The sequence below is a fragment of the Corvus kubaryi genome, unplaced genomic scaffold (assembly GCF_017639235.1).
Source record: "Corvus kubaryi isolate FWS band 111438036 unplaced genomic scaffold, C.kubaryi_AGA036_p1.0 37387, whole genome shotgun sequence".
Classification (NCBI taxonomy): Eukaryota; Metazoa; Chordata; class Aves; order Passeriformes; family Corvidae; genus Corvus; species Corvus kubaryi.
This window is the reverse complement of record NW_024581129.1, coordinates 12,218,118-12,234,148: the sequence shown is the minus strand read 5'-3', so window position 1 is coordinate 12,234,148 and position 16,031 is coordinate 12,218,118. Positions and strand designations below refer to the sequence as shown.

Below are 16,031 nucleotides of genomic sequence, written 5' to 3'. Positions count from 1 at the left end.
CTGGGCAAAAAAAGGGGAAGAAATGAAAAAGCTTTGCTGCTGTGGGTCCTTAGAAGAGGATGAGTTGTACAAGGAGAATGTGTAAAAAAACTTCCTGTTCAAAGCCTTTTCTCCTGCGCAAGGCGAGGGCAGTGAATCATTCCCTGCCCGGGTGTGGATCCCTCTGCCATGCACACTCTGGTGGGAAATATGTGGAACCCCATTAAGTGGAATTGTTGCTGGGCCCTCATCCATCTCCCGATAAGCGGCACAAAGCGGGAGCGGGACGGCGATAACACGGCTTATAACCACGTCAAGTCAAGCGGCTGTTTGTGTCTGACTAATGACTGGGGTGGAGATACAAGTTGTATTTCTTTCTCCAAAGGAACCTCAGATAAGATTAGAAATGTCCTTCACTGGCCGCTGCTTTGTCCTTTAGCCACCCACCCTCCCCAGCCAGGCCTGGTAATTAAAAAGGGGCCATTGAACATGTTCTTATCCAGGGGCTGAAGGGAGGGGAGCTGCCTGATAATGGACCCAATAAGAAGGGGCTGTCAGTGCTTCTTTTCAGCAAATCTGCAACAGGTGAACCATGGCTGAAGCAGTACCTGTACAGTGTTCTGTATTCCAAATATATTTCAGTAATAAACAAACAAGAGAAAGCTTAATAACAATTTTCCGTGGTTCTGGGACATATAAAGTGATTGGAAGTGGTTTGAGGCAAGCGTTCTATTATACTTTGATGAATTTTGCCTTCCCTTCCCTCCCGTGCTGTGTGCAGAAATGCCCCCAGTGTGAGCCCTTTGGTATGTGCTGCATCAACAGGAGAGAAAATGGATGAGGATTTTTCAAACTATGAATTTTGTGAGCAGTAATTATCCTCATTCTGGTCTAATGAAGATATTTAACAACTAAGTGACAGTTTTCCTTGATTTTCATCCTCACTCTTGAGTCAGGAGCACATGGGTGTTACTGTTGGTAGTAGGATTGCTCTTCATGTGCTCCATTAAAATCTTATCTCCACATGCTCCCATTGTCCCAGCATTAACACTTGGATAGTGATTCTTTTGTAGGACTTAAGGAAGGCTACATGATTGCCCTTGCCCAGCCCCTCTTGGGGCTGTGTCTGGAACATGATGTTCCACTGGGCCTTCCAGAGCCAGGAAGGGTTTGAGTGGAGGCTGGAGCAGGTCGTGTCCCAGCAGATGATGCTGGGCACTGCTGTCAGACACTTCTAAAGAGATTGGAGAGCAGGCAGGGGGAGGGAGGGTCCTCTCAGGGGGACACAGCTAAGGAACAAGAAGCAGTGGTTGCAGGCAGCACCGGGGAAATGCTTCTTGGAAATGGGAGAGGGGAGGAGCAGGAATTTCTTCACAGCAGTTCCAGAGAAACTGGGGGCTTTCCATACTTGAAGATATTGAAAGCATGACTAGACAGGGCCATGAGAAAACTTACCTCATTTTGAAAGTAGGTCCAGTTTGAGTAAGAGCTCCAGTTGGAGCTCATTGACCTCTAGAGGCTTGTCCTTCTGGCCCCAATTATTCTGCAGCTCTGTTTGTCCTGGAAGGGTTTGCAAATACACACACGGACCTGTGCATTTATTTTAGTAGGGAGGCTGAGCTGCTGAGCCCATTTCACTACCTGAAAGTTGTAGAAAAAGCAGTAAAAGTGATAGTGTTGCAAGTAGTGTGAGTCAGTTTTATTACACAAATATTTACCCTGGTTATTTCCTGGGTATATTCAGAATAAAACTCTAACCTGACTGTGTTTCAGCGGCAGCTGGATTGTTTACTTTTTAATTTGTGGTGCATTTTTAATGATTCCACAAAATAAAACAAAGTATTTGAGTAAATGAGGCATATTTGATAAGCAAAATTAACAACCTGAAATAAGTTTTTTTTAAGTAGGGTAGTATTAAAAATGTAGCCCTCATAGTGATTAATCTTGGAAGGAACAAGTTCCTTTAGGAGCAATCACAACCTTTTATTTCTGTTCATCTTCTAGTCAAAAACTTCTATGGATGGCAGCTGCTCCAGCTTCTTCATTCTGTTTTCCACACTGTTCTTGCTTTTCAGACCCTTTGGGAAGAAACAGTCCCTGGGTGAAGAAAAATGTATCTTTTGGCAAACTCATGGCCATCTATTAACTATTTTGAGATTGTGAGAAAGATACTTTTGCAATGGTAGTTTCCACGATGGAGATGTTTATGCCCTCAGTTACAGTTCATTCTGTAAGTGCTCTCCAGAGCTATTAAATTAAATTGTTGTTCATCTGTTGGACAGAGGCAAAACCCCCAAACCTCTTTTTATATTAATCTGGACTTTTATTAGTAAATAATGCTTAGGATTTTTTCTGCAGCCTGAATTTAAAAAGAGCCTGAAAGAAGGCAGAGGGGCTTGAGTTGATCAGCCTGTCAGTGCCGGTGATGATCTGCAGTGTGTGAAAGCCTAGGCTGAGAAAAGCAGAGCTGGTAGCAGGTTGGATTCTTCTACCAATGGAAGGACTCTTCACAAGTTCTCTGTTCTCTCATCCTTGCAGCTGGATTTGGCCTTTTCTAGTGTGGTAACATATTCCTCTTCTGTTTGGCCACGTCAGGGATTGTTCTTTTTTTCTACTTGCTTTGTGAGGGAAGAAAAATGCAGCAACCAGCACTATTTCCATTCCCAAAACTCAGTCTCCTGCTGAAACCATCAATACCTCCTGAAATTCAGAATGGAAAAGCATTGTCTCTTTTTCTTGTTTGCAATGAAGTGAGGATCATAGTAATAGTAGAAGTAATAGACTCCACCAGTTATATAATGAATGTAAAACAAAACTAGATTCAGTGAGGCAAAAAAGGGATTTAAACAGCTGCTTGAAGTGAAAATAGATGATCCTGGGAAATCACTAGGAAATAGCATATAGTACTAATAACATCACTGTTGTCATTTTCACTTTCCTGACATGTCAGCATGTTGTTTGCAGTATTTTTTCATAAAAATAGAATTTATTCAAGCAATTTATCCTTAATGTGTGTAGTACAAATAGTTTATATTGTGCTTATATATCATATTAACAATATTTGATTTGTGCTTTCTTTACAAATTGGAATCATTGATTTTTCTGTGGTTCTCATTGTGCACTTAGGCTGGTGCTTTCAGTTCCCATTTTAGGTGCTGTGCTTTGAAAAAGCTGATTTCTCATAAATTTATTCTCTTTTATAAGAGGGCCTAGGTACCATATTCCTTTTTTAGGAATTGCTTGACTCTCTTTTGGAGCCAATTAATGTCTTAAAAGTTTCAGCTTTCTCCAAAAGAGCACTAAGTGTTCTTCCCCTTCCTCAGAACATAAACTTACCAGCCTTGACCTCAGGTGACATTCACTCTGGGTTCTTTCTGTTTTAATTCTCTTCTTTCTTGCTTCCACTTTGTCCCAGTGATTGTGACAAAAAGTCTCTGGAGATGACCCTCAAAAGCTTCCAAGCACCTGCCATTTGTAAGGGAACCTCTGTGTGTATAGAACCTTCATCTTGATTCTTGTAACTTCTTTAATTTAACTTCCTGATCATAATTTATCCACTGGCAAAACTAATTTGAATGTATTCATTAATTCCTGCCTCAATGTTTTTGAGGTGCCTTGAGAATCAGTCTGTTCTTGTCAGTCCCACCACACACCCTCCTTCCTTATTTTTCTGACTCAGACTCAGCCTCTAGATTTATGTTCTGATGTTCCTAGCCTGTGATCAAGTGTTAAAGGTTTCTGAAATTATGAAAAATGCTGATTAAGACTTACATCTAGACTATCTTATGTATAGATCTTACATATAGAATCTGTCTTACATATAGAATGTTTCAAGTCTTGGTAAACATAGTGGGAATCTCTAGGTACACAGGTCCTTGGTTTTATTTAGTCTCATTTTCTTGTAGAGGTAGCTGTCTAAAAATACAATAAAACCAATAAACAAATAAAAATTAGGCCTTTGTAAAATTTGTTTAATATAAGGACAGTTCTTTGGCTGCAAAGATGTAGAAATCCTCAGCTAGAGCTGCATGTGGGTGCTTTCCATCTTTCTTTATGTACATGGAATTGAATTTACTGTTTCATCCAGATATTTGTGTACTTGCTGGGAGCAGATAAATTTTGAGTAGCAAAAGACTGTTTAGAAAAACTTCATAGCTTTGTAAAGACTACTTCCAACATTTTAGAAAGGAAACATTGAAAGCTGCTGGTACCTGAGTACCTGGGGAGGTGTGTGGTTTGCATCAAGGAGGTGTCTCCATGAATTCAGCTTTGTTGTTATATTATAAACGTGGAGGACCTCGGGTTTGGTGTGTTGCAAGAGCGATAAATCTGAGTTAGATCTACTTTCTAGGTCTCTTGGGATTAAAGCTTTTGGGGAAAAGATCCATTAACGTGTTGTAAATCTATTGATTTGCAGTAGAGAGGGACAATTTAAACTTGGAAGTCACCAAGTGAACTTTCCATTAAGTTGGGGGAGCCTGTGGTCACAGCTCATTTGGTCTTTATGAAGTAGAAAATGTGATGTAGACCCCACTGGCATTCTATTAGAGGAAATCATGCATTTAACCATGGAGCAAAATACTGTAGCCAATTACATGAACATACACCTATTTTACATGTGGCTGATCTTCTGAGCAAAAAGTATTAACAGTGTGCATACTATCTTGTTTTAGGGGACTATTTACTTTTTAAAGTCAGTGATATGGGATAAAGTTTAGCGAAAAAAATGATTAATATATGATTTATATCAAGTTTTCTAGCTGGAAAGCAGCCTTGCATAGAAATGTGTGGATGGTCTTCAGCTGACATCAGCAAAGACTAATTATAAGTCTGTTACATGTTAATGTGCAATGTTGTATCCCATATATAAATGCTGACATCTGAAATTGCATGTAGAAAAGAAAGAAAAATGGTCAGGGTTGAAATTAATTTCTTAAAACTATATTTTTAAAACGACTTTGACTTTATTAGAAGATACAAAAGTAAGTGCTGATTTATAACTCAGCGTTTTTCTGCTTTAGGGTGTGAGGCTATCTAAACATCTTCACTTTCAAAACATCTGTTCTTAAATGTAACAGGGTGAACTTTCTACTAGCATTAGATATTTGCAGTGGAATGTCTTGTTTAATGTTGCTACGACTTCTGAACTGATCTGTTTTTTATCTATATAATAGATGTGTTCCCATGCACAAATCCATGGACGTTTAGAAAGTGCCTTTTCGCAGTTTAGGCACAGCAGTAACTTCCTCAAGCAGCACACTGAAAGCTGATAGAAAAGTTGAGACCTAAACTTTTACAATAAAACGCTGTGGGGGTATTTGAGAGTGGCTGTGCCTATATTCCTGATTTATCCTCATGCCTCTGTCCAGGCTCTGGGCATTTTGAGTGGCAGAAATTATTTACTTTTCCACATCTTTTGGCCTTTACGGTAAAACTGGGAGGAAGGGAAATGCTTACAGTGTAATTTGAACGACACAAACTCTTTTCACCAGTACTTTTGACTTATTCCATTGCTGAAAATAAATGAGGAGCTGAGAAATTATAAGCTCTATCATTATGGGTTGTTGTGTCTATTGGCACACATTGTGTCTATTGGTATATGAAGATTAATGTGTTGCATGCCAGCATGTCCTTGCCTATGCAAAATATTCTGAGAGTGTTGAGGGGATTTGTACAAGAATTATGCAGAGAACACCACTGCTAAGTGAAAGTAAATTAAGCATCCCCATCTGGCTTTACTTCCTTGCAAATGGCCTCAGCTATGGATTCCAATAGCAGTGACTGTTCATTATAGCTCTGATTTACAGTGCAGATTTCTGAAGCTCTGCTGTGTGCTCCATTAGTCACGATTTCTCCTGTAAGATTTCTGAATGTTGAGGATGGGTGCACTGAGGGAATGGCAGAACTTTGCACTCAAAGTACCCAGGATATTCTTAAAATGTGATATCAGCCTGAGAGTACTGCCTCTGATTTCAGTGGATGCACACACTTCCCTTTTTCCTGCCACCTGACCGATGCTGTGTCTCATAAGAAAGCAGCTGGAGAGACTTCTAATCCTATATTCCAAAATGTCAGGGTAAGGATTAGTCCAGGTAGCAGTTTTCTCACGAGGTTTGCTATAAATACTTGCATCAAGAGTGCTGGAATTTCAGTTTTTGTGTGATGGTTGGTACTAAGTGAAGGTTTGATGTTGATGGGTGTTACTAGGTAGTCTCAAAGGATAGAAATAAATATTGTATTGGTTCTAGTACTTTCAGTGTGTTCAGCTTTAGAAGGTTAAGGGAAAGTAGTCAATAGTAGAAGTAACCTAGAAAATATGAGTTCATATCCATTTCAATTCAAGAGACAGATGGTATAAATCTATTTAGATTACATTCAGGTTTTATTACAGAAAGGTGGAAAGATCCAGCATTCTCCACAGTCTTGTCATGTGTACTTAGCTAGGTGTCAAGGATTTTAGATTTCAATCTAATCTCTCTCAGCAGCATCCCTGGTTTCCTGAGGCAGATCTCTTGATTGCAGTGTCACAATTCTCTGCCTGTGAAAGAGGAATCAGTGCCACTTCACCTGCACGGGCAGGGCTATCTCAAATTCCTGATGTATTGTGCTGGTACTGGGACTGTGATTGTGGTTAGAGCATCTCGGGGTTGATAAAATATAAATGCAAATAATCTTGATGAAAAGGTGTGTGGGGCATGCCACTAGGCTTAAGTGGATTTTTACTGATCAGGTTGTACTAAGAATTGTTTCATAAAGTAAACTGACGATTAATAAATACAGGGTGATACCAAGAAAGAATAGTGCAGGAAAAAGCTTTGTTACAGGACAAAAAAAAAAAAAAAAGCAAAAAAAAAAAAAAGCAAAAAAAAAAAGCAAGTGTTGTATTTAAAGCTACAAAGAACAGAAATGAAAGAAAATGCAGCCAGTTCATAGTGCTCTATGAAATGTGTGTGTGGATTGCTGGGTTCTTTCCATGCCACGCTAAGGGCAAGGTAGAAATTCTTGTTTCTGCCCTACTGTAGCCTGTTCACCCCAAAGGAGGTGGAAAAGATGAAAACTGATTCTCCACAGTCTCTGTTTTATGGCTTCGCAATTCTTCTCCTGCTTTGAGCTGCAGAGTGACTTGTCTTTCTTCTTTTTTTTTTTATTGCCTGCAAAATTTGAAACAGATTTGTTTAGAAAGACAGACACGTTTCTCTTGTGTTTCTTGCTTCTGCTTTGGGTAGCTGGGTACTGAGCTTCAATGACTAAGCACTTATGACTTAGGTCTTTCCATCCTTCTGTCCTTCCTTCCTAGAAAGATGAAAAATATGACCTTTCCCTTGAGCTTTATGTGTGACTTAAATGCCAGTACTTAGGATCTGGAAAACTTGGGGATAAACTTTTAAAAACAGTTTTGTATCCAAACTCCTTCTTTACGATGAATAAATTTTTGGATACTGAATGTGTTGAAGGATGCTTAATAAAGGAATGAAGTAGCAGCCTACAGCTAAACTCAGCTTTCTGAGCAAGAAAGTAGAACCTTATTCCAAAAATAGGGAGCAACTATTGCTCAACAAAGTGAGTAGTGCCCACGTACACTGAGCAGTGCAAAGGCTCCAGCTGGGTGGTTTTGAGCTGAGGAGACTCTGGTGATGAAAGGTGCTTATCCCATCTCCTGAGAGGTAGGTCTGCATGTGCATTGCTTGTATTTACTTGGAGCTCTGAAATGGAGCAGCAGAGCAGGTACAGCCAGTATTCCAGAGTCCAGATGAAAAACTGCCCCTGACAGAAGTCAAACATTTTGGTACCAGCCAGAGGGAGTAATTAGGCTGGTTTGCACATTGAACAGCAGCCAGTGGGTTCTGATTATTCTCAGAAAAGTACTCCAGTTTCCTAAGCTTAGTATAGAAAAATAAATCTTTGTTTGGGTCAGGGGAGTGGTGTTTTTTGGTGGGTGGTTTGGTTGTTTTATAGCTTTTAATTTTTTCTTTCTGAAATGCTGAAATACTATTCATGTATCATGAATTGTTGCAGAACTTGATGTCGTTCATTTGTGATTCCATAGAACTTTTGCTGCTGATGCAAATAGTGTCTGAATTCTTACTTTTCGTACCTCTGAAAATCTTCAGAGACACTGTTTTATGCATATTTATTCTTACAGGAAATGGTAGTGCTAAAGTTTACTAGTAAAATCCATCTTCAGCACAGTTGTTTATCTGATCTATGCATTCATTAATAAAGAGTCCCTGCTGTTGTTGGCTCCAGTACAACTTAATTAATTACTATTTGAAATATGGATGTGGTGGATGATCCAACTTAGTGAAACAGGAGAGCAGCTGTTACCTTCTTTTATGTTTGAAGTCACTGGCTTTTCTCCTTATTTGTGTGTGTCATCCCCTTTTTCATCTTATGACAATAATTCCATAAATTTTGGACTCAAATTCATATGTAAACTCTGCCCCCGTTTTGTTTTCCCACTGTGTCATCTTGTTCTCCTCTGTATTCCCCACTTTATCATCTCATGTTACACCATCCGTTATTGTCTCTCCCTCTTTTCTCTGTCATAGATTTTCAGAATCCTGATATTCCTTTTCTTTCCAGTTCCTTTCTTCAGTCGTTCTGCATTCCTGAGAGCCAAGTAAGTTGTTTCCTACTCTACTGGAGAAACTACTGCTTTTGCCATTTTCCTCAAGATCTGTTTTCCTGGTGATCTATGCCTGAGTGGTTTCTCAAAGCAACATTATAGAATTCATTAAAAGTTTTTCCTGAATGTTTCCATTTCCCCTATTAGTCTTGCTGCTGTTTTCTCTGGTCAGTTACTGAATTCAATTAATTTTTGCTCCTCTCTCTACTTACTCTTCTTTTCCTTTTTTTTTCTTTTTGCTGCCAAGAAGTGACACTGAGAGCTGATGTTTAATGACACCCTCAGATGGCTGCAGGGTTCCCTGTCAGCTAGGGGCATTTCTGTGCAGTCCAGTGCTGGTGAGAGGGAAGGGAGACATTTCAGTCCTGAACCCACTCTCAGTTCCATCCTCGGTGTCTTTCCCATGGATATCCTGGCACTGCAGGCTGTGTCTTCTCTTGCTTGATTTCTTTTCTACTGAGGCATTTTTTTGGAGAGTTTTCTCTGTGAGGCTCCCTTGGTTTGAGCACTGCTCTGGCTGCCCCTGCCCTGAGCAGAGGGGATGATGGACCGTGGTCTCCAGAGGCCCCTTTCAACCTCAGCCACTCTGTGATGCTCTGAAGTAGGAGAGAAACAGGAATGGAGAACAAAGGATTGAGTGTAGAGAACACTGTGTTTTCATGGAAAGAAATACCATGCAGGACTAACAAATGCAGAATAATTGTAGAAGCAATTTAACCTACTTGTCTCAGCACAGAAGATGTAAATCCCAATTGCAGAGTTTCAAAGAAACTGAAACAGCCAGCAGGATAAATCATATTTGACTTTATTCTAAAATAAAGGCAAACAATGAGTAGCATTTTAACTCATTTATTTGTTCTCTTAGCTGTGTGCTGTAGCATTTGAAGTGTGCTCTGGCAATCTAGTTTTAGTTATTTTAAGGGTAAGACTAAAAGAATATGTGCAGAAATGTAAGCACAATTTGAATCCTTGAGGTAGCTCTGATGTATCAAGGTGTCTAGTATTTTATTTTTTCCAAAGAGGTTTAATTATTTCAGAACTGAATAGTTAGGGAGGACCTAGGAGTATTTATAGTAGGTAGAGCTACAGAGACCCCTAGAAATAGTCTTCAGTGGTTTATACTTTTATAAATATGGGACGAAGAAAATTTTATGTTCTTCACTTTAGGGACAGAAAACAGGAGTGTTTAATGAGGGAAAATAAGGTTTTTTTATGAAATAATTGAAATAAAGGAGAGCATGAGGTAGAAAAAATACTGTGAACAACATAAATGCAGGACTTCCCTTTAAGGAGTGTGATTTTCTTAGACTACCATTATAGAATCAGACATATACTTTTAAAAGCATGCAAGTCTTGAAGCTATTTCCTTTTTGAAATTAGATGTTGGATTACCAAAAAAAAAAAAAAAAAAAGACTTTATTTTCTTTATAGAAGTGGATAGAAGTCCCTTTATTTCATTTATATTTGATTCTCATTATCCTGGGACACAGAGTTAGGGCTGTGTGAAAAGGAGTAGGAAGAAGAATAAAGATAGAATTTTTCATTGTCCAAAAAAGTGTGGGGTTTTTTTTTTTTTTTTCCTATCCATAAGAACTAAGACAGCCGTTGTGCTTAGAGGAATGAATAATGATTTGTCAGTCTCGATGCATATGGAACGGAGTAAGTTCATGGAAAGGTTGTCTGTTGGCTTCAGTCTGCTTAATGGAAAGATATATAAGGGAATGATATCGATCACTGGTTTTTGCCTGTAGCTATTTGAGGTTAGCTATTTAAAGGAATTGTGAAAGTTTTTAAAAAAGCAAAGTATATAACATTTTATTAACACATATTGCTCATTGTTATGCCTTACACTAAGTGTCCCTTTACTAATTGCTGTCCTGGTAACGTTTTTTTTTATGCCTTCCTGCTTCTTTCTTTGTTTTGTCACTTTACTACTAAAAGCAGTAGATTCAAAATTATGCATGCCTGGGCTATAAATGTTTATCAGCTCTAAGCATTCCCCACAGAGCAGTACTCATTCCCCAGTCTCTTCTGTGTTTGTTTTTCGGTTTTGGGTTTTTTTCACAGACTCTTTATTTTCTTCTGTTTTGTGTGCTGTGAGCATAATGTGAGAGGCTCCCACCTCCACATCCCTGGATAATGTGGTGCCATGAGTGCCTGAGGCACCCCTGAGCCCTCTGAGAGTGGGGTGGGCAGAGCTTTTTTCCTTTAGAATGACTTAAAGGCTTCTCAACAGTATCCAGTATAATCTATATGCTAGTAATAAAATTTTCCAGGTGCTGAGGTTTGACTAAAAGATCTGCTGTTCCCTGGGTCTTTCCTCAAGCCCTTTTGTGTAGGATGAAATAATCTTGGTCAGCTTCCAGTCAGCAGGGACCTCCCCAGACTCCCAAGCCCCTTGGCAGATGATAGAGAGGGGTTACTGCCAGAACATCCACCAGCTCTTCCAGAACTCTGGGATGAATCCCCTCAGGCCCTATGGACTGGTGAACATGTTTGTTTGCTTACTTTAATATAAATTCTCCTCAAAGTGTTTTGTGAGCAAAGAATTGCCTGATGTATTGTGTGATAAACAAATACAGCCCAGGAGGTGCCTGGATCTCAGAGAGCAGTATTCACCTCCAAGATTTCTCTTCATTTGCCTCTGATGACATGACAGTTTTACTCTCATTTGAAGTCAAATGTGAGTTCTAACTGCAATTCAAGCAATAAGAGAGTAACCTCAGATTTTCTCTGCCTGTTGTACAGTGAGCTGCTTTGTACAGGTTTTAGCAGTTCTGCTGTTTCCTAAAGGCTGTATTTCAGTGTGACCCTGGCAGCTGAAGTCATGGCTCTGTCACAGGGCTAGCAGATAATACACAAGGGGTTTTTTAGGGTTTGGGATGTTCTGGCTGAGGGGCTTGGAGGTCTTTGTCAGAGGTGACCACTCTGATACCCAAGTCCTCAGCATGGTGCATTTCCATTACTCGTTTCACAAATCCATATTCCCTGCCAGTCAAAATGAGCAAGATTTCTCCTGTTGAAAAGAAAAGCTCAGGTAGTGTCAGGATACATTGTTCAGATATCCACAGATCTGTTTCCCAATGTAGCTGAAATGGACATGGTAAAAACAGGGGAATCATGAGCAGAGATGATACAGCTGTATCAGGTAGTGGTGCATTTTTGATCAGTGTTTGATATTGGAGTTCCAGATTAACTGAGAAAGTACAGGCAGTGCCTTATGCATTACTGTTCTATCAGCAGGGTAACAAATCACAGTGAAGATAATTAATGATCATTATCATCTGCTACAATGGAGGCAATGGGGCATATGAGAAACCCAAACTGTGTTTGTATATGACCAGAAGGTGAGAGAAGTCTGTTCTTACAGGGTACTACAATGATTCCTGGGCAGTGGCTCTCAGGTTTGTAGGCTCACAGACCCCCACAGTGCTAAGGAAGAATTATCTCAATGTTTTCCTATACTTTTTAATTTTCCTTTCCTCACCCCACAGCAGGTACCAAACCACTGTGTTATGATATTGAATATTTCCCAAATAGAAATGCTGTAACCTCAAGGACCAAAACCTGTACAATTGATGGCAACCTTTTCATGTGTCTGTCAGCAAACACTTCAGAATATGTAAAACTGTATTACACAAGGCTTGTTTTTTAACTAAAGAATACAAGTATGGCTTTGGAAGACAAGCACAAACATTTCTGAAAGCCAGGTGGCTTGGCTGGTTCTTAATACAGCCCTTAAAGCTTTTCTTTTCTTAAGATGGGAAAAAAGTATGTTTCAAAATACAAATTTTCATGGTCTGTATTATGAGTTCATTTCTGTCTTTATTCACCTGGAAACTTAAAAACCTCCAGAGAACACAAATTTGCATTCTTCTTGTGGTCTCAGTTGAGAAGCCAAACATTATTCCACGTAAATTCCTCCCCTGTCCTGGAGTTAGTCGCTCTGGTCAGAGTGGAGATATTTCACTGTGTCAGTGGGCATTAGTTTTATGGATGAAAGGAAGTCTGGTGCCGAGAATTACAGAGACTTTGTTGAAAACAAATGTTCCACAGCTGACTAATGGGGGGAAAAAAAAGTGGGACTGGAAGAATATTCCAATATAAATTCATGACGCAAAGTGAAATTTAGCGATCTGGGTACTTGTGGCTAAAGCAAGGAGATTTCTTCTGCCTGGAATATTTATGGAGAGACAGTTGGCTGCATTTATTTTGCAAAGCCTTGGACATGGTACATGGCATCGTGGATTGCCTGACATGCAGTTAACAAAACCACTGAGACTAGAATGCAATTGTAATAGAAAGTGATTATAGGAAAAGTTTGTGAATTTCTAAATGGGTGTAACAAAGACATTACGTGTGCTGTGGGGAAGCTGGCTCCTTTCTCTTGAGCACAGTGAACTCACGTTTCAAGAGTTTTCAGGTTTTTTTTTAATCAAGTGCTTTAAAATCTCTATAATATGAAAAGACTTCAAAGAGGAAAGATTAAAAAAGAAAAGTAAATAAAAAGGAAATAATATAATTAAGGTTTGACCCTGTAAATTGCTAACCTTCAAAGCTAATGCTGGAGAAGCACAATATTATTAGCAATAAAAAGAATTTGCTTTGCCCTTTTAAAATTACCATAAACCGATTGACTGAAATGGAATGATGTTAATATTTAAGAAGTAGGACACTAGATTCTAGTATCTCAGAAACTCTGTCACCTGGTACACTCTGTAGTCCTGTTATCTAATTATTGTCCTTAAATTGCATTAGTGTGCTAGCAATTTGTCTGCTGTTGGAAAAGTAATTGACATTTGAGTTACTGCTTCATATTTGGGAGACTCACTAGGTGGTTCCAAAGAGCCCTCTTCTGTCGAAGCAGATTAGCTTAATTTTACCTAAAAGAAAAGGGAAAGTCTGCATTTTAGAGTATGCCATTTACACAGTGCTCTTGTAATTTGGTATTAAAATTCAGGTTATGTATCACAGCTGATTGCCAAGAAAGAAGATAGGGGGGAAAAGTGGCAAATTAATAAATGACATTTGTGCCTTCAAATTCACTTTAGTGCAGTCTGGTCCTTCAGTGAGTGTGCAAGAGGAGGCTGCTGATGGGAAGAGGCAAAGGAAATGCTGTAATGATGTGGATACAGGGAATGTTTGATCCTTGGGCTCTGCTGTAGTCGATGCTCTGATCTACAGGTGTTTGGTCACTACATGGGCACAGTCCCAGAGCCGTGGTCACCCACAGGATCTTCCCCATGCCATGGTGAAGGGGCTGAAATGCTCCACTTCACTCCCATAATCATGATCTGCTGTAGGAATTTCAGTTTCCTGTTAGTGTTTGGAGGAAGAGTGTTTCCAAAACCTTTTTTATACAATTTCTTTGATGAAAATTTAAAGGATAGTTATAATTTCATGTAGCCTGGCAAGGGGAGGAGCAGCCTCTGTTCCAGCAATTACCTTGTGTGAATGTTTCCATGTCCACGAAGGTTTGGTTTCATGACTGTGCAATCAAAAGCTTTGAAACTTTCCAGACAAATGTAATTTGGGATCTAAAGTTGATTAGAGATGCATGATTACAAAATGTGCATAATAGTTTATGTGACAACTGGAATTAAATTTAAGATATATTTGAAATTAGCATGAGGAATGTAGCTGTCTGGTACTGGTGATAATTTTGCTAATATAATTTGTTTAGAGATTTTCAGTTCATGTTTAAAAACAAGGCAATCTTAAATCTCTTCAAAATATTTTTTCTGCAGGTCTGTTGCATAAACTAAAGTTCATTGCCTGAACTTAAAAGATTGTGTCAGTGCAATCCAAGTGAAGCATTTAGGAATGTTGGCTCAAACTGGAAACCTCATCTGAATTTCTTTTGACAATACCTTTCAAAAAAGATTTAAAGCACTGGTTGCATATCTCTGGAGGTCTCTTTTGATATGTCTTTAAAATACTTCATTTTCCACTGACAGGAATCAGGATTGTCTCTGCTCTTGATGGTTTACATAAATAGTTGTGTTTTTTCAGTCATTATTATGAAATTGTTAAGGCCTTTTGCAGTCCATGTGAATTGGTGGACTGTTTTGCAGAAAACACACTTTATCTCTGTCATCTCAAAAACCACCAAAAAATTAGGAAAATGAGTAGAAAAATGTGAGTTTGATTAAATTATCAAATTATCAAAAGGTTTCTGCAATCCTTTGTGGTAGGTTAATTCTTCATTTAAAAAATATGTTTCAAACCCAAGCATTTTGCCCAAAAAGAAAAGAAAGGAAGTTTTGAAAAAAAATTCTTGAGTTGATTCTGCAGGCAAAGTGGTGAGGGGATGAAAGTTTGTAGAGTGAGAAAGGCAACATCTATTGTAAAGAAATTCCGAAAGTTAAGTATTCCAGAAGAACAGCTGATGCCTGTGCACTGTACCTCATGTGAATCATGTGCTGCTGTAATTGGAGTGTCTGCAAACACCAACCCACCTGTCCATTTCTGGACTGTTTTTTCTTTATCTGAAATGACCCTGATGTTATTAGTTCCCAGAAAATTAATATAGTATTCGTAATTATTGGCATTTCTGTGTTTTTAAAAATGTGAAGCTGTCATAATATGAGGGAGTGAGGAAGAGCGAGGGCATGCTCCACCTGATCAAAGAGAACCAGTCTCTGTTTTCCAGACTGTTAAGATTGTACCTGGAGAGGGACAGGGAGGGCGGTGACCACTGGGGCTCCACTGGCAGAACACTCTGAGCCCCCCGAGTCAAATGCTGAGCATTATTTCAGTTTAAAATTCTAATAGTGCCAGTAATGAGGCAACTTTGCTATTAAACCAGGGGAAGAAAAATAACCTTTTCTCCCCGAAGAAGGATGTGTTGGAAAGGTCAGAGCTGCTCCTGGAGGCAGCGAGGGGCCTGGTGGCAATAATGGGAATGCAAAGTTCTTGAAATGCACGAGAAGTGTAAGTTTTCAGCAGGACAAAGGACACTGCAGAAGGAACTGTAATTTCCTACATTTAGGATTCTTGCTTATAATGCTGTTAGTTAGGTAAGGCCAGGCTTTTAAAGAGCTCAGGACCAGAATTTCATATTCTCAACCTACACAGCAGCTGCTAGATTTTCAAAATAGCTCAACTCCTCACAGTTCCTGTTCTGCAAGGCACCGAGCTCTTGGCAAAGTCTGGCTCTCATTCGGGTGCCAAAATGAGATCTGAACTCTCATGAAAATCTGACTCTCATGAAAATCTGTGAGTACACTGATTTCTTGGGGAAAAAGGAATAAAATAAAAATCCATCAACTGAATATGAAAATGAGTTATAGCAGTATATTTATTTCTTAGTAATTAACTTCTTGGCATGATTGTCACAGCACTCTGATAACCATAACTCTTGTTCTCTGAATAGTTGTGAAAGGACTACATATACTAAAAATAAAAGGTGACCTGCCTAATTATT

General features: G+C 39.1%; 1 protein-coding gene across 15 annotated transcripts in view; it reads left to right on the top strand.

Annotated features, from left to right (window-relative positions):
* RBFOX1 (RNA binding fox-1 homolog 1) overlaps window positions 1-16,031 on the top strand; it is a 1,110,759-nt gene that overhangs the window by 407,932 nt on the left and 686,796 nt on the right. The window contains exon 1 of one of the 15 annotated variants that reach the window (XM_042037802.1): window positions 8,556-8,599. The exons of the other annotated variants lie outside the window; for them this stretch is intronic. The gene's annotated coding sequence lies outside the window, so the exon portion shown is untranslated. Of the gene's footprint in view, window positions 1-8,555; window positions 8,600-16,031 lie in introns of those variants that run through there. 15 annotated transcript variants of the gene reach the window in all.